Source organism: Cupressus sempervirens, chromosome 8 (assembly GCF_028749045.1).
Source record: "Cupressus sempervirens isolate cs-2001-9-10 chromosome 8, ASM2874904v1, whole genome shotgun sequence".
In the NCBI taxonomy this organism is placed as follows: domain Eukaryota; kingdom Viridiplantae; phylum Streptophyta; class Pinopsida; order Cupressales; family Cupressaceae; genus Cupressus; species Cupressus sempervirens.
The window spans coordinates 795,737,088-795,761,293 of NC_143125.1; positions in this window are offsets into that span (position 1 = coordinate 795,737,088).

The window sequence follows — 24,206 nt, forward strand, 5'->3', positions numbered from 1 at the left end:
TCCCATAATTGTGTCATAAATAGCCACTTTGAGAATACCTAATATCCATACTTGAGAGCCTATGTTTCAGATTTCAAGTCGTTTCAAATTCATTTGTCCAGGTTTTGAATCTCTCGAAGTTGGTCAGTTACTGTTTTCACACATTTGCAATTTTTACACAAATTTTGGGAAGCCCTGTTTGACGAGTAATAACTTTCGACTACTTGATCCAAATGTTGAATTTCTTTTTGCGTTGCATTTTAGATGTCATGGATTTGTTAAGTTTCAAGTTTTAGCTTATGACGAATTCGTTTGATCAGTTTCCAAATGTGATTCCAAACACAATTTCTATCTTTTACTAGTGTTATAAGATGCAGATTTGTCAAAAGCCCTGTTCATGATGTCTTATCCTAAAATCCATGATAGGTAAGATTGAATAGTTTGTTTCCCTATGTTCTATACTGAAAATACTCCAAGTGTGCCAATTATAAAATCTTGACGAATCCGTTTGCATACTTTTCCAGGGTATTTCCATTTCTAAAAATCACTTTTCAGTCAGTGTTCCTAGTTGCAAAATTCCATGTAGCCCACTTTGAACATTCGCCATTCACACCCAGTGATTTTTCATGAGCCCAAACTATAGATCCATAATGTCCTCATGACAGAGAATCAATGCCCCAATTTTTCTCTTCCCAAGTGTTCATTTGCCCAGTTTCCTGAGCCAAATCCAAACCCAGTTTATTGCTTTCTAATGTGTTTGCTTGCAGGTAAATCTGAGAAGCTAACTTTGACGGTCAATATCTTTTGACTATGATCTTTTCATGAGATGATAATTAACAGGATGCAAGAATGTGGAGTAGAGATTCAGTGTGCCAAATTTTAGAGCCTGGTCAGTTGTTTGAATTAGTTTTTAAGGCCAGTCAATGGACATCCTGACATGAAATTCACAATTTACAGTTAAGTCGTATAATGAGTTTTAAAAGTGTTTTCAGTGATGGATTTTATTTTCAATCAGTTCAAGATGAAAAATGGATTAATCTGAAGGATAAGTGTTCTGGAAATGAATTTTTTTAGCCGGACCCACTTTGGGGCCCGGCTAAATTCATCAGCTATGTCTTAGCCAAAGGCATCATTAGCCAATCCTCTCCAAAAAGAGAGATTAGCATCTTCAAATACATCACAGGCAGAAGTATTGCTTAGAGAGTTTTTTGGAAAGGCAGTGGTTAAGAAAACTAGAGCTAAGGCTATGCCAATGACTGATTCTTCGAAAGAGCCTGAATTAAGAAGAAATATAGCAAAAGATGTCAAGGAGGATAGTTTCTTGCAAAGCCAAAGGAAATAAAGATTCCAAGGATCATAATGCAATGCTTAGAAAACCCCAAGTGCATGGGTTCAATGTGATAAGTGCACAAAGTGGCATCAGATACTTGTTGAATTAGCTGAGTATATAGACATAACCAAACCTAGATGGTATTGTCGTGACAACTTGGACAAAGATTTTGCTAATTGTTCTGTGCCACAAGAAAAGTCCGATGCTGAAATTAATGCAAAACTCAATATTTTTGAGAGTTCCAACTTCAATGAAAATAACAACTCAGATGGCCAGGTAGGCTCAAAGGCTACTCAGAAGAGCCATATTCAAGTGGCCCATAAATATGTATCGACATAAATTGAGTGCAACGTTTATATTAATAGGTGCTGGAAGAAGTTCAACAATTGATGAGATAATGATCAGTCATTGCAAATCTCCTGAAGATGGCACTCCTAGGTGTTGTGGGGATGATTTCCTAAACCGTTCAATGAATATTGAATGTTTTCCTGGCACATGCCTTTGTGGAAGACCTGTGTTGTAACCAGACGTAGCAATTAAAGAAAGAAGTCTAGAAATCAAAGACAATGGAAGATGCTGCCATCACAAATTGAAAACATCATAGTAGGATTGGCGCCTTCCATGGGTTGGGAGCTGCTTGTAAGAAAATTTGAGGCTTACTGGTGGTAGAAAGACAGTAGCATTTTTGGAAGAACAGACCATGTCCAAGCACGAGAAGAGATCACCCACACATTAGTTGAGATCACGTTAAGGTGAAGGTGGCAGTGTCATTGACCAGCAGGGCAAAGTGTAAGAACCCATGAATTAGGTGAGGCATCATAGAGCCACAACAGTTTAAAGGAAGAACTTGCGATAGTTAGAAGGGAAGCCATCTTTCAGCATGATGGAGGAGTAAAGAGCTACTTTCAAAGCAAACCCATACAGTTAAAAACATGCAGAGGATGTCTCAACCAGTTGTGTTTGAGTAAACCACAGAAGAGATGCCAAACAGGGGTAGGAAAAAGAGAAAGGACCGATTTGAGAGAAAGACACGAGCCTCACGCAGTAATGGAAATAGTCCACACATTCAAAAATGTAGTTTTTATGCATCACACATATAAGATCACAGATAATAAAAAGAGGAATATGTGCGTGGAGGTTTTTAAGCCAATATCCCACATTGGCTATGGGTGTACTTTTGATATGTTTAAATACTATCATGCACCAGACATATATTGTGTCTTAAAAGACACAACTTTTGAAGCTGCAGCCTCATGTGCAGGGCTCGTGGGTCAAAAGACAGTAATTTTTGTCGATCAACGCAAGAAGGATCAGTCTACGAGCAGAGGGTTTAGCATGAATGTAACTTGCCAAAAAGGTCACGAATCTGGCAACTCGCTACCTCACCACTAGAAAGTGGTGAGAATTTTTGGCTAGTGAGGTAACGACTAGCCAAAAAAATTTCAAAGCTCGCTGAAAACCCCAAAAATCTAGCAAAGACAGATTAGTTCGAAAAGAGGAGATTTTGCCACATGTCTTGATCATGTGGTCGTCATTACCTCACCAAATGAAAGTTGCATGAAAGTTATCATAGCAAGATAGCGAGGATAGATGTAGTAATGACATGTGGCATCCATTGTACAGGGCTAAACATATCAGTGAATGACACGTGTCACTTGGTCAACAAAGGTTGACCCCGGATTCAAAGGCAATAGAAATTAAAGAATAAAAAATAATAATATTTTATTGTTATTTTTATAAAATATGCACATTCAAAAATTATTGTATAAGGGGTCCATTCTAATGTTCAAACATTAGCTATTTTAAATTTTTGAAATTTAAAAAAATCAAAGTTACAAGCCTAAACTTTCTAGCAGGGGACTAATTTTTGAAATAAGATTCTGGATATTTTCGAGAGGCTAGATAGGCGATGTTATATATCACCAAAATTGAGAGAAGATGAACTTTTCGATTCTGGAGTCAGTTTTTACATAGGTATCAGTCAGTTTGAGCTACATGAGGTTTTCCATCAGGTACCTGAATCGTAACTATATTCAGACAAGGAAGTTCAGTTATGAATTTTTTGTTAAGATAATGACCTGGATATGCATAAAAGATGGTAATAATGCACTTGGGGTTGAATTGGTTACATTAAAATCAGTCAAAATTCATAATTTTACCAAAATTGCATAAGGTTTTAGATATTTTAGATGCAAAATGATTTCATCATTAGGCAGAGATATTTCAAAGCAATTGCAATGTAATGATGAAATAGAAAATCAAATTAGATGGGATGAAAGAAGAAAGAGGTTACTCAATTGCACAAGATTGAATTTCAAGTGGACACTTGTCAAGTAAAGATTAGATCCGAGATTTGATCTTGCCTATATCTTTCTTTCTCTGATACTTTGTAGGGGTTCCAATTTCTGGGAAGAAAAAGTTCATTGCTGTGATACCATTAGGGATTCCAGTTTTTGCACTGTGAGACCACTGGTTCCAGTATTTTGACATGTTTCCATTACTGTGACACCATTTTCTTTAGCAGAACTCTCATGTGAACAACATTGTAGAGATAATATAGATAGTTTTGATATATTAGGTTGTTTCATGTTTTAAATTTCATGCATCTGAATGTATAGTTTCAAAGAAATGAATACATATGAGCAACAATTTCACTAGTTTTGTTCTGGTTCTTGTCTCCTGTCTTAGCAATCTGTAAGTCTTATGTGGTTTTGGAACAAAGATTTGAGACCCATTTGCATCCCTTTCAGGTTGTATGTTTGATGTATTTTGTTGTTGGACCAAAGGGCCAAGTAAATGTTCAATATGTTTAAACAAGGTTACTGGTTGTTTGAGAAGGATATTTTGTGAGAATGAGACCTGAATGAAAATTGATGTCTGAATCACAAGGTGGTTGGATAGATCTGATGTCTGGGTATATGAGATACGTCCTGATGTCACAGATGTATGTTTTGAATTCATGGAATTTCCCAATGGATTAGGCACTGATTAGTTATAGGATCACTAGTTATACTATTGCATTTTTGAGGTTTTGTTGAATCAACATCAATAATCAACGTCTTTATATTTTATGTTGAAGAGCTAAAATGGTCAAACCCTCACTCAGCTTGTGCATTTCATAGATTTTCATTTAGCTAATGTAGATCTTTGTTATTGCATTAAGTCTTTAGGAGATGTAAGGGGTTTCAATCTGCTTATTAGATTCAGGGATATGTTTTGCACTGGTATGGTATCAATTGAATCTCAGGTCTACCCGCCTAGGTTTTGTAGAGCCTGAAGAAGAAGAAGGGTCTAGCCTTATAGTTGGCCCAGTGTTTGAAGTGATATGTTGATAATGGGAGTTAGCTGCCCCTAGATGTATTAGTTTCTCATTGGGATAATTGAAAACCTTCCAGCGTTTTCAAACACCAACAAAATGCCGACTCTATTGGGGACTTGCATATAAAAAGAACCAAAATCTCCGCCATGAAACAGATTGGATACAGAAAATATGTAGCAAGATGTGTTCCTTTTCCTTACTGAAGTTTCATGTTCCCCAGTGTTCTTATTCATTAACAGCAGAAGTTTAATTGAATTGAATAATTTTCCATATCAAAGTCCTTTGAAGTTTTGATAAGTTGCTATCAAAATTCATAGTTAATGTCATGTTCTTTTAGTTTGTCAAGAATGTGAAATTCCCTTGTTGTTGAATACAATTTGCAAATACCAGTTGTAAGCTCTGGACCATCTTGTTTTGTTTTGTTTTGAAATTTGGTTAATCTTTTCTCACTAAGTGAGTGGCGACTCTAAGTATATCTCTGCACCAGTGCTTCAAAATGTGAAGGTATTCTGAAGGAAACAACAATGGGAAGGCAGATTTGAAGAATTCATTTCAAGTTCTTGACACTTAGTAAAAGAATCAAATGAGATGTTGTGCAAGGGTTACTAAATCAATCATGATTTGAATCTGCTATTATTTTCAGCATTGAAGTAGTTGCAGGCATCCATATTAAAAGGTATTTTCCACTTTCATGTGTTCTCATTTACATGAAAGTAAGATTTCAAAAGTATCTCCATCAAATGGTTGATAGCATTAAATAGGAGATTGGTTCAGTACAGATTCAACATGCTTTGTGGAAAGTAGATTCAGCAAAAGTGTTTTATATGTCAAAGTATGTTTGAAGTTTTGAATTGGTAGAAAGAACTCCAAATCTGCTGCAATTAATAAATTCTGAAAGTGTCTAATGGTGAATGAGTCTTGAATTTGAAGAATGTTGAGTTTCATCTCATCTAGTATGTAGCTTGTTAGTGAATGTTTTAGATCTGTTTCTACTAGGAGGTATATGCCATTGAATTTTAATGGTATGCATGGTTTCTCGAATACTATTCCTTGTAACCTCAGAAAGTATTTTCCTAAGTTTGGTGGAAACCATGAAAATTCAGCCAGTCATCATGTTCAGTTGTTTAGTGACTTGGTTGGTGATTTTGAAATTGCTCATGAAGACATTCAGATGAAATTATTTGTTCAGACTTTAGAGGATGATGCTAGGGACTGGTTTTTCGTTTTTACCAGCATGTTCAATTTCATCCTAGGATGAATTGCTGTCAGCCTTCATGATGCAGTTCGGGGAAAGAGTAAGCATCTCTGATTATTTTGATAAGTTTTTGAAAATTGAAATCAGGAATGGTGAGTTAGTTCTTGAATTTAATATCAGATTTGCAAAGATTTTGAGTGAATTTCCTTAAAGTTACAAGCCGGATGATCAAATGTGTTTAGTGGTTTATCTTGGTGCATTTGATAGGAAGATGAACTATCTGTTGAGAGATAAAGAACCTAGAACTTTGCATCAGTCATTCATGATAGCAATAGAGATCAAGAATAACATAAAATATGGCTTAACCTGGAGTCACTTCTCTAGAAATATTGGCTGGCAATATGAGGTGCAAAGCACAAGTCAATGTCATAAGGAGTGTTTGATTTCAGATCAGCAAATAAGCACTCCTACTATTGTAAATAGTTTTGTTGAAGCCTCAGAAATAAAAACATGTGAACATGAAATCTCTCTGTTGCAAAAAAGAAATGATTCCATTCATGCTGAAGTGAATGCACATGTTTATGGTATTACAATGTTAGAATATAAAGATAGTTCACTTGATGAATTGTACATGCAAGAAATAAATTCAGTTGTTTCTCCTCCTATTGATAATATGCCTTTGGTTGAGAATATCGTAAAATTTGAAGTTGAAGGATATTCATCTCAGTATGAGGAGGAAGAAACCAGAAGTGATATATCAAGTGATAGAGGTGAAATTGCTCACTCGACATGCCATGGAGAGATGATACAATATAAAGAATGTAAATCATATGTATCTCAGTCACAGTCAGAAGAACTAAGCTCATATGTTGATAATATTTCAGCGGTAGAGATGCATTCTCTTGACCAACAGGATAGGCAAGAAATGAACTACCTCATTGAGAGATTGCATCATGTTGAGAATGTTATTAAATGTGAAGTTGAAAGACAATCATATCAATGTGAGTATGATAAAGTTGAAAGTCATCTTTCAAGTGATAATGAAGTTGCTGATCCAATATATTATCAAGAGGTGTCATATGAAGCTGATGATGAGAGTTATTACTCAAGTCAAGAAGAGGATAGTGCTAGTGTGTGTCCGTCTTCATGTGAATTAGATGCTGGTTGGGAAGAAGAAAGTAATGATGAAAGTGAGCGCTCATATGTCAGTAAAGCTATGAATTCTTTTCTTAAATCTAAAAGTGAGTGTCCATTTTAGAATAGTGTAAATCAGTTTGAGATTGAAAGTTATGAGGAAAATGTGTCTACACAATATGAAGACAAAGAGGTTATCCATAGAGACGTATTACCTAATTGTGTAGAAGAATTTCTTGAGGATGAGTGCAGTGATGATCAGTATGTGATTGATCTTGAGATTAATGCATCAGCACCTATTGGTAAGATAAATGATGATTTGCTTGCAATACATTGTAATCACCTATATGGAGACAATGAAAGCAACTTTGATTTGTATTCTACATGCTTCGTTTACGGAGTGGATGTTTAATCTTCATATGATTCTAATTTTTCTTCTTCATATGCTGAAAGTGTCCATGACAGTGATGTTAGAAGTGGTTTTAAAGTTTTCACTAATCTGTTATATGGTGAGGAGTTTGATGTTGATCAGCACATCACTTGTCCTAATGCCTACAAAGGCGCTTTGCATGGAATTATCAATCCTCTTTTTGAAGAACACATGGGCAATTCAGATTTAGTTGAAAGTGAGTTTGATGATGATACCTTGTCTTACTACTATAAGAGATCAAAATGTTCTTCTTCCGAGTTTGATAGTGAAACTAATGATTATGTTGCATCTAAGGAGGTAAATGACAAGGTGTTTGATGAGATGGTTATTGAAAATCTACCTATACCTTGTTATGATTTTTATGATGAACTATCTGATGTAAAGACTAATCTGTTCACTGATTGTGAAGAACCATTTGAAGGTTGTGGATTAGCTTCAGATTCTGACATTGATGATATATGTGAGTACAAGTCAGAATGTTCATTTGAATATCATCCAGTTATGCATAAGGAAACACAGTTTGAAGGTATGAGTGGTCTTTTTCCCCATGTTGAATATGATGCATTCATAGTCAAAATTGATAGCATGCATGAGTCATTTGTTAGAGAAGGTTTCTAGTTTCACTTTGACATTTTTTAGCATGTTGATCAGAACTTTCATAATAAGCAAGTGGTTGAAGACAAACATAGTTTTTATTTGCATTGTGAAAGTCAAGGTTTAGATTCAGTTTTGCTAAATGAGTTGATTCAGAATGATAATCCAATTGGTGAGACTAATAGGAGCAGAATTTTCAGTTTACCTCATGAAAATTCAGATGAAAATCATGTTTATGATAGAGGTAAACAATTCTACTAAAGTTTGGTGGCTCGGGGCCATCGTGTGTACATAGTCTTGGTAGTTGTAGTTGTTTCCTTGCTTTCAATAAGTTGTTCGAGAAGAGTTTTGAAGTTTTTGGGAATGGTCTACTTCCTCTAGAGATCTAAAATCTTGCCATGCCTGCAAGGGACATGCATCCCTAGATAGAGCCACTGTTGGTGCTCAAAATTTGAAGCCCTAATTTTGAGCACTGTTGAGAAATTAAGCCCTATGAAAGCGTTTTGGTGCCTATGTACCCGACTGCCGGTCTGAAGCCTAAAAGGTGTTTAATGCTTCTAGCACCTTTCATTCAGCATGCCTAAGCATTTTGTGAAGTTAAATTGAGTTTTTGAGTCATTTGCTGAAGTCCTATTTTGAGAAGTTGTCAAATCTGCATTTTCATCTAACTGTCAAACAGTGATAGGAGGCTGTGTTTGAACTCGAATATCCTTTTCCCAAAATTGTGTCATAACTTGCCACTTTGAGAATACCTAATATCCATACTTGAGAACCTATGTTTCAGATTTCAAGTCATTTTGAATCCATTTGTCTAGGTTTTCAATCTCTCGAAGTTGGTCAGTAACTGTTTTCACACATTTGCAATTTTTACACAAATTCTAGGAAGCCCTATTTGATGAGTAATAACTTTCGACTAGTTGATCCAAATTTTGAATTTATTTTTGTGTTGCATTGTAGATGTCAGGGATTTGTTAAGTTTCAAGTTTCAACTTATGACAAATCTGTTTGATCAGTTTCCAAACACGATTCCAAACACAATTTCTATCTTTTACTGGTGTTATAAGATGCAGATTTGTCGGAAGCCCTGTTCATGATGTCTTATCTTGAAATCCATGATAGGTGAGATCAAATGGTTTGTTTCCTTGTGTTCTATACTGAAAATACTCCAAGTGTGCCAATTTTCAAATCTTGACGAATCCGTTTGCATACTTTTCTAGGGTCTTTCCATTTCTAAAAATCACTTTTTAGTCAGTGTTCCTAGTTACAAAATTCCAAGTAGCCCACTTTGAACATTAGCCATTCGTGCCCAGTGATTCTTCATGAGCCCAAACTATAGATCCATAATTTCCTCATGACAGAGAATCAATGCCCCAATTTTCGTCTTCCCAAGTGTTCATTTGCCTAGTTTTCTGAGCCGAATCCAAACCTAGTTTATTGCTTTCTAAATTGTTTGCTTGTAGGTAGATCTGAGAAGGAAACTTTGACGGTCAATATCTTTTGACTGTGATCTCATCATGAGACGAGAATTGACAGGATGCAAGAATGTGGAGTAGAGATTCAGTGTGCCAAATTTTAGAGCTTGGTCAGTTGTTTGAATCAGTTTTTGAGGCCAGTCAATGGACCTCCTAACATGAAATTCACAGTTTACAGTTAAGTCATATAATGAGTTTTGAAAGTGTTTTCAATGATGGATTTTATTTTCAATCAGTTCAAGATGACAAATGGATTAATCTGAAGGATAAGTGTTCTGGAAATGAATTTTTTTTAGCTAGACCCACTTTGGGGCCCGGCTAAATTCATCAGCTATGTCTCAGCCAAAGGCATCATTAGCCAATCCTCTCCAAAAAGAGAGATTAGCATCTTCAAATACATCACAGGCAAAAGTATCGCTTAGGGAGTTTTCTGGAAAGGCAGTGGTTAAGAAAACTAGAGCTAAGGCTATGCCAATGACTGATTCTCTGAAAGAACCTGAATTAAGAAGAAATATAGCAAAGGATGTCAAGGAAGAAAGTTTCTTGCAAAGCCGAAGGAAATAAAGATTCCAAGGATCATAATGCAGTGCTTAAAAAACCCCAAGTGCATGGGTTCAATGTGATAAGTGCAAAAAGTGGCATCAGATACTTGTTGAATTAGCTGAGTATATAGACATAACCAAACCTAGATGGTATTGCCATGACAACTTGGACAAAGATTTTGCTAATTGTTCTGTGCCACAAGAAAAGTCCGATGCTGAAATTAATGCAAAACTCAATATTTTTGAGAGTTCCAACTTCAATGAAAATAACAACTCAGATGGCCAGGTAGGCTCAAAGGCTACTCAGAAGAGCCATATTCAAGTGGCCCATAAATATGTATCGGCATAAATTGAGTGCAATGTTTATATTAATAGGTGCCGGAAGAAGTTCAACAATTAATGAGATAATGATCAGTCAGTGCAAAGCTCCTGAAGCTAGCACTCCTACGTGTTGTGGGGATGATTTCCTAAATCATTCAATGAATATTGAATGCGTTCCTAGCACATACCTTTGTGGAAGACCTGTGTTGTAACCAGATTAAGAAATTAAAGAAAGAAGTCCAGAAATCAAAGACAATGGAAGATGCTGCCATCACAAATTGAAAATGTCATAGTAGGATTGGCGCCTTCCATGGGTTGGGAGATGCTTATAAGAAAATTTGAGGCTTGCTAGCGGTAGAAAGATAGCAACATTTTTGGAAGAACAGACCATGTCCAAGCACGAGAAGAGATTACCCACACATCAGTTGAGATCACGTTAAGGTGAAGGCAGAAGTGTCATTGACCAGTGGAGCAAAGTGTAAGAACCCACGAATTAGGTGAGGCATCGTAGAGTCATAGTAGTTTAAAGGAAGAACTTGTGATAGTTAGAAGGGAAGCTATCTTTCAACACAATGGAGGAGTAAAGAGCTACTTTCAAAGCAGACCAATACAGTTAAAAACATGCAGAGGACGTCTCAACCAGCTGTGGTTGAGTAAACCATAGAAGAGATGTCAAACAGGGGCAGGACAAAGAGAAATCAACCAATTTGAGAGAGCCTCACACAGCAATGGAAATAGTCCACGCATTCAAAAACGTAGTTTTTATGCATCGTGGCATATAAGATCACAGATAATAAAAAGAGGAACAGGTGTGTGGAGGTTTTAAAGCCAATATCCCACATTGGCTATGGGTGTACTTTTGATATGTTTAAATGCTATCATGCACCAGACGTATTGTGTCTTAAAAGACACAGCTTTTGAAGCTACGACCTCATGTGCAGGGCCCGCGGGTCAAAAGACAGTAATTTTTAGCGATCAACACAAGAAGGATCAGTCTACGAGCGGAGGGTTTAGCATGAATGTAAGTTGCCGAAAAGGTCACGAATCTAGCAACTCGCTACCTCGCCATCGAAAAGTGGTGAGAATTTTTGGCTAGCGAGGTAGCTACTAGCCGAAAAATTTTCAAAGCTCGCTGAAAACTCCAAAAATCTGACAAAGACAGATTAGTTCGAAAAGAGGATATTTTGCCACATGTCTATGTGGTCATCGTTACCTCACTAAATGAAAGTTGCACGAAAGTTATCGTAGCGAGATAGCGAGGATGGATGCAGTAATGACATGTGGCATCCATTGTACAGGGCTGAACAAATTAGTGAATGACACGTGTCACTCAGTCAACGAAGGTTGACCTTGGATTCAAAGGTAATAGAAATTAAATAATAAAAAATAATAATATTTTATTATTATTTTTATAAAATATGCATGTTAAAAAATTGTTGTAAAAGGGGTCCATTCTAATGTTCAAACATTAGCTATTTTAAATGTTTGAAATTTAAAAAAATCAAAGTTGCAAGCCTGAACTTTCTAGCTGGGGACTAATTTTTGAAATAAGATTTTGGATATTTTCGAGAGGCTAGATAGGCGATGTTATATATCATCGAAATCGAGAGAAGACAAGCTTTTTGATTCTGGAGTCAATTTTTACACAGGTATCAGTCAATTTGAGCTACATGAGGTTTTCCATCAGGTACCTGAATCGCAACTATATTCAGACCAGGAAGTTCAATTATGAATTTTTTGTCAAGCTAATGACTTGGATATGCATAAAAGATGGTAATAATGTAGTTGGGGTTGAATTGGTTACATTAAAATCAGTAAAAACTCATAATTTCACCAGAATTGCATAAGGTTTCAAATATTTTAGATGCAAAAGGATTTCATCATTAGGCAGAGATATTTCAAAGTAGTTGCAATCTAATGATGAAACATAAAATCAAATCAGATGGGATGAAAGAAGAAAGAGGTTACTCAGTTGCACAGGATTGAATTTCAAGTGGACACTTGTCAAGTAAAGATCAGATCTAGGATTTGATCTTGTCTATATCTTTCTTTCTCTGATACTTTATAGCGGTTCCAATTTCCTAGAAGAAAAAGTTCATTGCTGTGATACCATTAGGGATTCCAGTTTTTGCATGGTGAGACCACTGGTTCTAGTATTTTGACATGTTTTCATGACTGTGACACCATTTTCTTCAGCAAAAATCTCATGTGAACAGCATTGTAGAGATAATATAGATAGTTTTGATATATTAGGTTGTTTCATTTTTTAAATTTCATGCATCTGAATGTATAGTTTCAAGGAAATGAATACATATGAGCAGCAATTTCACTAGTTTTGTTCTGGTTCTTATCTCCTGTCTCAACAATCTGTAAGTCTTATGTGGTTTTGGAACAAATATTTTAGACCCATTTGTATCCCTTTTAGGTTACATGTTTGATGTATTTTTCTGTTGGACCAAAGGGCCGAGTAAATGCTCAATATGTTTAAACAAGGTCACTGGTTGTTTGAGAAGGATATTTTGTGAGAATGAGACCTGAATGAACACTGATGTCTGAATCACAAGGTGGTTGGATAGATCTAATGTTTGGGTATATGAGATACGTCCTGATGTCACAGATGTATGTTTTGAATACATGGAATTGCCCAATGGATTAGGCACTGATCAGTTATAGGATCACTGGTTATATTGTTGCATTTTTGAGGTTTTGTTGAATCAACATCAATAATCAACGTCTTTAAATTTTATGTTGAAGAGCTAAAATGATCAAACCCTCACTCAGCTTGTGCATTTCATAGATTTTCATTCAGCTAATGTAGATCTCTGTTATTGCATTAAGTCTTTAGGAGATGTAAGGGGTTTCAATCTGCTTATTAGATTCAGGGATATGTTTTGCACTGGTACGGTATCAATTGAATCTCAGGTCTACCCGCCTAGGTTTTGTAGAGCCTGAAGAAGAAGAAGGGTCTAGCCTTATAGTTGGCCTAGTGTTTGAAGTGATATGTTGATAATGGGAGTTAGCTGCCCCTAGATGCATCAGTTTCTCATTGGGATAATTGAAAACCTTCCAGCGTTTTCAAACACCAACAGATACCTCAAAGATAGAAGGGTCCTTGTTTTTGGGGTACTTGTTCTGGCATTTGATGAGGCACTTGTTGTGGGATTGACTGCAATTATTGTACCATGTGTTTTTTTTGTGCCATGTGTGGCAGTTTCTATTGGGATACCTCTGTTGGTTGTGTGTGAGACCATGTATGTGAGTGTTGTTGTAGAGGTATCTATTGAGGTTGTTGTAGGACATGTTTTTGTAACAAATGTTATTGATACACAATTTTTTTGCTCAAGGCATCTTTGATATTCCATTTGTTGCTTGAGTTGTTCTTGTTGTTCAGCAAACATGGTTTGTTGTTGGTGGAATTATTGTTGATACATTGCATGGAAGTCGAGTGGGTTTATGGTGGACCGCGTATTAGGGATGTTGGATGTTTGCACCACTTAAGGTTGTTCTTGTTGTGGTTGATGTTGTTGTTGATATGTGGGATATGCATTAAGTGGATGTATACTTGGTTGAGGGTTGGATGTGTTAAGTCCTTCTACCACCATAGGTTGATGTTTTTGTGGGAGTTGACTAAGTCCTTGGGAAGTGATTGTCATGTTAGTATTGTTGTTTTGGCTCCTTTGTATTTTGGAGGGTTCTTCATGGGACATCATATTGACTTGACAATGAGGTGCATTCCTTTTGGGGATAGGTGTAATGTCAATAAGGCTTTTCCTTTGCACATCAATAGGGATTTTTGTAGTTGATGTGGCACATAGTGTACTCGTGGGAGGCTTCATAACATTAGACATCATACCACTTGGTAGGGTTAGGAGCAAAGGTGCACTTTGTTGATTTGCCTCCAAAGAAGGTATGTCTAGCATCCCTAGAGCACAAGTCCCTTTAGGTGCATCTTGTTGTTGCATCATGTGACTAAAATCAAGTCTAAATGTCCTTTTGGGGTGTTTAGGAATTGGTGGTCTTTTTTTGAACAAGGGGTTAACATTGATGTGTTCAAATGTACTTTGGAGGATTTTGATGGTTGATTCTTGATGGGACCTTATAGGTGCCATTATCGTGTTTGAAAACTCCAAAGGTTGTTTTCCCTTATCTAAGTCCAAATTGATCATGGGTTGTATGTTTTCAATGGTTGTGTTGGTTTGATGTTTGGACTTAGGTCCTTCCATATTTGGGTTGAATTTGACAATTTCTTGGGCTGTCAAAAGTTTGAAGTTTTTACGAAAGTTTTTTTCTTGACATGCCCTAGCCATTTCTTCATTAGTGATGTCATAATAAGTGTCAGAGTCACCACTTAGGTGTACAGTACCTTGTTGCATATTTTATGTGTTATAGTTGAAGGTACTTGTGTTAGGTTGGCTAAATTTGAAGGAATGTGATTTTTCATCCTCGGTTGTGGTTGGTACACTTCCACCTCTAGGTGGTATCAGCACGAATATAGGTTCAAAGTCAGGATTGCACTGAACCATCCCATGTGTGGGGTAAGTGTTTGGAGAAAATCTCATGCTATGTGCATTTTTCATGGTTTTTTGTGTCATAGCTTGATTACGAGGATTCTTCAGATACATGTTTAAGGGGTCTACTAGTAAAGGTTGTGATGCCTCAATTTGTTCTTTGTCAATGGTTTGTTGGGTGTTCTTGCCCTTCTTTTGTCTTGGATGAGGTTTTGGTTGTGCTTGTGCCTCAAAAAACAAAAGTTGATAAAGTTCTTTGGGTCTCTAAGCTGAGTGTTTCCTAGTAAGTGTTTGCATGATACCTAAGAATGCAGATGCAATGGGTAGAAACCTAAATGGACTTTTCTACCTCCTAAGTGCAAACGAGGTCAAAACTTGATAATTAAGATGTGGGTATGCAAGATATGAGTGTTTTTGGGATTTTTAAGTGTTGAGGAATGTTATGCAATGTGAGGAAATGCTAAATTACCTAGGGTTTTGACACATAAAGTACAAATGTCCTAGGGATGTTATGCAAATGCAAATGTAAGGTGATGTTTTGAGGGTATGAAAAATGAAGGTTAGGGTTATGTTTTTGACTTGGTAATGACACTAAATGTAGGTGTATGCAAGGTAGAATATGAAAAAGGATGGTTTCCAAGGGTTGATAATGATGTTTGGGACATGCAAAATGAGGGTAAATGCTCAAGAAGGAAATTTGGTTGATGGACAATTTGATAGGGTTTGACTATGCTAGGATGTTGAACAATGTGAGATGATGGGGATATGCCACTAGGGTAAGTCAAAATGATGTTTAAGGATGTCAGGAGTATGATTATGCTATGACAATGGTATATGGAAGGTTTTTAACTTAGGTAAAACCTTTAGAAATTATTTTGTCTAGGAGTTTAGCCTTGTGATAAAGGACTTTGGATCTTGAACAAAACTGATAAAAGATGAAAATATCAAATTGATAAAATATGAAAAGGTTATATATATCAAGACATAGATATATTTTGACCAAGGAAAATGATAAGAAAAGATAAAAAGACTAGTCAAGATCCATTATCTATCAACACTAGGAGATACTCTAAGACTCATACTTTGTCTAGACTTTTGACTAAATTCAAAGGTTTTGGGGGTTCAAAATGATGTTTGGGGGACTCAAAATTGTGGTGATGCTGAGTGGATATGTAATATGGACAATTCCTATGATACAAAGTGGGATTTTTGGTGCAAGAGGTGGTTTATGGTCAAGTGCAAGATGGGGAGGTACAGAGGCTCCAAGTGTAGTTTTAGGGTTCTAAAGTGCAGTTTAGAGGCCCAAAATGGTTCTATAGGTGCCCAAGTGTTCCCTAATAGTTCCAAGTGCACCCTAATAGTACCAATTGCATTATTGATGCACTTGGAGGTATTTTGGGAATACTTGGTAGTTTCTAGGTGTAGTTGGTAAGATAGGAAGAAAGTTTGCTGATTCTGAAAGGTATGGTTGCCAAACTAATATGTCAAGAAGCTAAGATATTGGGGTTGATGTTAGGATGGGTTGGGAGATGTAGAATAGAGGTTATGACCTAGATAATTATTTCCTAAGTGAAGGAAATGAAGACTAGGTGATGTAGAATGCAGATCTGGGCAAGCTAATGCAAGGAGAACTAACCAGGTACCTAAAGACACAATTGAAGCCCCAAAATGTTATCTAGAACCCAAAACTAGGTTTGAGGACCACCAAGTGTTCCTAGATAGTGCCAAATACATCAATGACATAGTTGGTAGTTTTATGATGTAGTTGGTAGTTTCATGATGCAGTTGGTAAACTGGGCTGAAACTAAGGCAATTTTGGGAGCTATGTTTTCTAGATTGATGCTATAAAGAAGTAAACAATAGGGGACAATGTTAAAACTAGTATAAATGTTCAAAATGATGGTTACAACACCCAAAATGATGGATAAATTCATCAAGATGATGATAGGTATGCAAAGATGCAAGGTGGTGAATGCAAAGTGTTGATTTTGAGATGGGAATGCAATGACTAAGGGAGGTAAACTAAACTTAAATGGATGCATATGAAAGATAATGGATACTAAATGAGGACTAAAAGGTGCAATATGAGGTCTATATGATGCATGAATTATGCCTAGACTAGGTTGAATGCAAGTGGAGTCTATGCAAGGATGAGATCTACATTTTGCCAAGCATGTTTAGGAGCACAAGTTGCCATATTTTCCAAGGTTTGAATGTGTTGAACGAAAGTTTGCAAAGTTTGGACAAGGGCTAAAATTTTTTGGGAATGTGTGATGTTTTGACAAGTTTTTGCATGTTTCCACAATGTAAATTTGAATGTTGGATTTTATCTTGATTATGTTTTACACACACGCAAGACATATTAGAACAAGAATAGCTATTGTTAAAAGTGAACAAACACGCCACAACCTAGGCTTTTAGGACTATATCCACTAAATTCCTACTTGAACCAAAGTTTAGCTGTGCTTATCCAAAGTGGACAACCTAGGATCTTGGAACCATAGGCTCCCCCTTATAGTGCACTCACTTCTTGGGGCTACCAAGATCCACTTCCCAAGGGGCATGACTTCCCAAGGGACCGCAACCTCTACTAAGGACTACGAGAATGTAGGATGTCTTCACGGGCATGGGTGACCCCTTGAGCCAATGGATAGAAAAGATTTTGGCCACTAAAACATTATTTTTAGTAAGGGCATTCCATTTGAAAAGTGAATGATAAACTTCTATAGAAGGTCTCCCAGCCCCGAGAACCGAGGTTTGATGCACCATAAGGGTATTGGAGGAGAGCTATCATGCAAAAATACCACCAACAAAACTTTCACCATAATTTAACTTTATATAGTGGCTAGAATTTTTACCTAGCTTTGGCCCATTACCACTGTGAGGTCATCCCTTGGCATACCCAATAATGAGTATCTTGGTCCAAGGCAGGCCTCCTATAGAAGTTACACGAATTTTTTTTACACCCAAGATCCACAAATGGAGAGGTGAGAGGATACATCCAATGTAACCCCTAGGGATTTAAACATTGTAGAAACACCAAGAAGAAAATAAAAAGTTCATTTTAAGCACCAAACAAAGTGTTATCTAAGCTAGCAAATCCACACACATGGTTTTGAAAAACACGCAAAGTCTTCAACAATGTCCTGCAAAGAAAGCATTAGTAGTTTCTTATGATCATGTCTTCATCCCACAATTTCCACATGCTATAAGTAGACCATTAGTAACACAAAATCATCTAATCTAAGTTTTAGAAGGAAATGGAAACCTTATATTCAGGTTTTGATTGATGTATGTGCCTACTGTGGACTAGGTGTGCTCTAATAGAGCAGGTGGCACCCCAGAAGGCCAAAATGGCTCAGAAGACTCCCAAGTGCACCTAGATAGTGTAGACTATGTCAATTACATATTTGAGGCCTAGTTGGGCATAGTTGGTAGTTTCTAGGCACAATTGGGAAGTCAAGTGCAAAGTGTGGGGAAATGGTGCCCTAAATGAGACCTAAAAACTACAAATCTTGAGAGCTACACTCCCAAGTGTGCCCAAAAAATGAAGACTATGTCAATGATGTAGTTGGGAAGTCAAAAATAGTAGAAAGTGGTTTTTTGGGCTTCCAGACTCCTAAAACTACTTGTAGGAGTCCCAAGTGCGCCCTGACAGAGTAGAGTGCATCCTAGGACAGCAAGCTGACAAAATGCATAAAATGAAAGAATTCAACCATATTAATAGACCCCCTAATTAATCTAGGTGTGAAAAGGAAGAGTATATAGTCATTATACCCTCCCAAGTGAGCTCCTTCCTTACACCTACAAGCACAAAACAAGAAAACCCAAGTTAGATATGCATGTTCATGTTGGGTTCACCAAAATGTAGGACCTAGAAAATGGGTTAAATGCATAACATACTATGAGAAAATCACAAAATTCAATCAACATACATTAGCGCCCACTAGTCTACCATGAAAGCCAAACTAATCAAAAGAAAACAAATATAATTAAAAACTCCCTCTTTCATTTGTAGCTTCCATGTCCTTCTTTCTTCTCCAAATGATGTAGCTCCAACTTGTCTATAGTGCACACAATATTGAAGCAAAATCTATGATATGGATAATTCCATGAGAATACTAGAAGTGTGATTTGAATGTGAGAGATGGTGTGAAAAATCTAAAAGAAATTAGGACATAAGGACTTCCAAGACCAAGAATGAGAGAAAGAGTGTCCATTTTATAATTGACATGGAGGATGAGAGCATTGGATTTTTCACCCATAGATATGTGATGTGTCAAGAGATTCCTTTGAGAATACATGATGCATATGACAAAATATGCCAATTGTAAGATTCTATGATGCATGGAAGTCAAACTTGACCAAATGTGAAAGAGAATCTATGACACTTCATAAGACACCTCAAGCCCACTTAAAGCCAATAATATATGACAAATAAGCCAAATAGGGACATGTGTAAGAGAATAAGAATATATGATTATGATATATCTTATTCAAATGTTAAAGGAGAATCCATGAGGTGTCATATCCAAGTGTTATGGTGATGCAATATTTTATGGAATATTCGAATTGAAAATCCTTTTACTCCACAAAATAAGAATTAGTAGAAAATGGAATTAATGATGGAAAATGGAACTTAGGAAATTGTGAATTTCTATGGTTTGTGGATGATGAAACAATTAATTAATAAAATTAATTAACTAAGGATGATAATTAGGAAGAATAATTAGTAAGCATAATAGAATTAAATTATGGGTTATTTAATCCTATAGAGAAAATTAGTAGATGATTGGCCAAATCGATTAAATAAATGTGACCGCATCCTTTGATGAAAATGTGATGATAATTGATTTGGGGGATAATTTTGTCAAAATTGAAGTATCTCCAAAACTCTAATAATCAGCAGCAAGTTAAAGTTCTCAAAATTCTAAATCCAATACAATTTGAATGGACAAAAATGGAGTCCATATGTAAAAGTTACAGTCAATCAAAGGTTGGTCAAACCGAGTACAGAGGTCATAAAAAAGGTGAAAAAATAATCATCTCCAAAGTGCACAACAATGGATTTCAAAACAAAGAGCTCATCAAGAGCTTTTCGACGGTGTTTATTTCATCAAAAAAGGAGCTTGTACGTGGAAGTTATGACATTTAAAAGTTTGGCATGAGAGATGAATATTAATGACATCATCATGATGTCAGCAAAGTGGAAAAAGGGGAAAAAAAAAGAAAGTTTATGGTTGGATTTGAACTCATGACCATTTACCTCCAAAATTCACTCTTCAACCACTACACCACACAAAGTATTCAAAATGGATATGATGCAGTTTAGATATAACCCATTTTCACCAAAATTTGGAAGGAAAGCCTGCCGCCGGTGGGGTTGGAAGCCCCGACCGGCGGCTCTTCCAAAACAGTTAACTGCCAATGCACTATTTCAGCACTTTGTAATATAGTTAGTGTAGTTTAAATTTAACCTTTGACCATGAACCCGCCAACCTTAGCAAATTAAGGTTGTTTGTTATTTTCTTACCCCAAAATTGACATGAGCCAAATCTGTTAAAAATGGCTAACAGGTTATTCCGAGAGAGGAATTAATTGAAGGGGTTATTTTTGTAAAATTTTGTTATAGCCTTATTTTGGCTAATTTCATGTATAAAAAGGGGTTTAGGAGACTCTTGGGGGGATTCAAAAAATGGAGAGAACATCCAAGTGCTGAGAGTAAGGGAGATTTTTGAAGTGCTCATTCCTGTACTTTGAAACAGTGTGATGTTTTTGTACTTCAAAGGAGTGGTTTTGTAATATTTGTACCTAATTTTGGAGATAATTGGATCGGTCCCCCTATTGGGGCAGGACCCGGAGATGTAGTTCGTACGGATGAACTCTGAGATCAAATTGTTTGTGTCTTCTTTCTCCCAATTTCTCTTTTATCATCTTAATCTTGTTGTTCTCTTATTTCAATTATGTTAATTTGATTCATTAAATGTTTTAATGAAATTTATGTAATCAGTTAGCATTTCTCTATAATAGTCCTAGATCCTAGTAATCAGATCAATAATGGATATAGATCGAATGAGATGATGACAAGTAGACCAAAGCCATGGTCATATTGTTTGATTGAAATTGATAACATGACATGAATTGATTGATATGTAACATTTAACTACCATTGCAAATGCTACAGGATCGAGGTTGATTGATAAGGTTGATCATAATAACATCGACAAACACTATCAATATTATTAAAATGGTTGGTGATGCCATGATCCGACATTGAAAGCCTCAAAAATGTCAAAGATTAAATGGTAGTTTGACCCAGCACTGAGAGCCATGATAGTACTAAGGTCAGATTGATAAGATTGATAGGTTGATAGGTTTTCAAGGCACTAAAAACCACAAAAAATACCTAGGATTGGATAAATGATAATTGATTTGGAATGTTTGATATGTTTTAGGTTGATTAGGACTGATTTTGAGTGATTTCAAGTTGATTTGGGGAGATTCTGAGTTGATATGAAATGGTTTCTAGATGATATGAAATGATTTTGAAATGACATGAAATTGATGTGAAAGAGGATACAAATGATAAAGTATGATCAATTTGGCCAAAAGATTGAAGTTAGTAGAATGATAAAATGGGATAAGTTAGTATGAAGAATTGATGAAACCATAGATGCAAACTATTTTTGAGTGTCTACAATATCTATCTCATTTTAAGACAAGGAGTCGATAAAATTGTTGAAATGGGCATCATTGGGATCCTAAGAAAATGTTTTAGTAGTTTCTTGAGTCAAAAAAGAATGAAAAGAGTTACACCACTCCTGCTAATCCCTCACTATGCTACTAGCATCCAAAATTAGTGGTATGCAGGACTTAACTCCCTGAGATAGAACACTCATTCCTCCTTGTATTATATGTAATTCTCCAATGAAGAAGCCAATTAATTCCTTTACTACTTCTAAGCCCTCCTTCACTGTGATATTCTTATCAGGTAAATATTGCTTTTTAGCTATCAACAAAATAAGCCTCTCCAAGAATTGAATGTATTGGCCCCCAAATATTGAAAGTCAGTGCCAATGAAAGTTCTTCATTGCAAAATTACTCAAAATTTTGTAAAACAACATAAAAGTAATGGGCTTGTTTTGATAGACTCCTAAGAGTTTCAACTGTGTGGCTTATCATACTTTTAAGGATAAGCATCCTTACCCCATCTTGTCACTAAGTTGGTGAGGCATCAATTCTCATTCTCCTTGGTTCTATTATATCCTCTACCTCTAGCTCATATGTCTATGTTGTGGTCTCTTTCATGACCTCGAATGGCTACTCTTCACTACCCTATCCTCTTTTCTATTCTATAGTAGCCACTTACTCTGAATTTTCTAGTTTCTCTCTAAGAGATGCAACTTCAACTTCCAAACCTTGGACTTTAGCTTCTAGCTCCTCATTTTTCTCTTTATACACATGGCTCTTTCTGAGATCATCCTCATAGAGCTTCCTCACATCAATTTAATCATGTACAAACTTGGCATGTCCTATTTCTATCTCATCTACCCTAGCCTCATTCATGAATGAAAAATGCTTCATGGCCTTTGAGATCTCTATAGTTGAAGTACCTTGCAAAGTCCATACAATCATGTTACCCTATTTAGTGCTCTCCACATCCATCAACTTGAGTTTTTTTGATGTAGGAGCCATGATCTATACTTATATAGATTTGGTGTCAATGTTGAATTTGTATCCCCTCTACAATCCATTGATGCCATAAGCTTCATATGAGATGGCACTATGATGTCTCTTTATCTGATCAAGCATAAAAGCTTGCTCCAAATCCCACCTAGGCACCAAAAAAATCCTACTCCTCTGTAAAAGGTGTATCACCTATTTTAGTAGTGTAAAATGAACACTAATCTATAAAAAGCATTCTCAATACTAAAAAAAAGTAAACACTTAAGATAGGACCAAAGAAGACAAAATTGAGGAAAGCAAACCAAAGATGGTAAACTCCTCAAGTGCTTCTCATGATGAAAAAGCTATGTCCTTGATGGGAGAGGATGTATGCTCACATTGTGCTTAAGCTTCTAATGGATGGGGGGTTTTTACCAATTGTATGCATGGACGAGGGTTTTAACAATGAATTCATGGAGTGATTCCAATATTATAATGGTATTTTGGTAGTTTATGAGCTCTCAAAATAGCATTATAATGTTGCATGGAAGGTGAATTATTTTAGTGAAGGGAGAGGGATCAATTTATAGGCCAAGGGTTGAAGGAATGGAGGGCCAGGATGTCAAGATGATAAGATGGTGAGGGAGGGTTAGGATACACTCAAAAGGGAGCACAAGGATTGTGCTTGTTTAGAACCAATAGGGGGGTGACACTTGTCATAAAGAGGATGAGTGTGAAAGGATAGGATAAGGGTTGGTCAAAGTCTTGATAAGGGTGGTTGAGTATGTAAGACAGATTTAAGAGATGTAAAAGAGGATGGGAGAGGTGTAAGAGTGATAAATGTTGGAGGATGAGGGGAGAAGATATTTGTTGACTTTGGTTTGGGTTAGCAAGTCTTAACCCATGTTTATGGTTGTGCACATGATTAGAAGGGGGATTAGGATTAGCTTAGAAGAGGGGTTAGGGGATGAGTGATTTAGATTTGATGGGATGGGTTAGTTAGGAGGCTAAGTGAGGTTAGTATGGGTGAATGGATTGGATTAGGGGTTAGGATAGGGTTTAGGAAGACTTTTTGGATTTTAGATATTTTATTTAAATGATTTATTCAATAAAATGGGAGTATGGAATTAAATTGAATAGATTTAACGATTTATCCAATTAATAGATGAATAGGGATTTAATTGATAAATTAATTTTGGGTGATCATTTGATTTTATCAATTGGACTATAGTTAATTAAATTAATTAATTAACTAGGGGATGGTTATTAATTAATTAAATATTTAATATTTAATCAATAATGTCCTAGGAGATGACTAAATATGATTACTTATTGATGTAATTAGATTTAGGTGTCTACACAAGGTCCCTTTCCTCCTCTAGAGTTATGACTTCACTCTCAGGATCATAAGCTTTAAACTTCTCAACTATCTCTAGCTTTTGCTCATCAGTCTCCCCTAGTTTCATCCTGAATACTAGCTCACTTTGTTTCACTTTGTACAAGAAGCTCTTGAACTTAGCTGATTTGATGAATTAATAATCTTCTATAAACTATTGGGCTTGGATGATCATGTCATCCAACCTTGTTGTTGCTAACTCCAAGTTAGTTAGTGTGTTTTTGGTTGCATTGAATCTATCTTGAATATAACTCTATCTCAAGTCAGAAAAGTATTGACTTTTTCTTGGTAGAATTTGTAGAGTCCTATGTTTGACCTCTA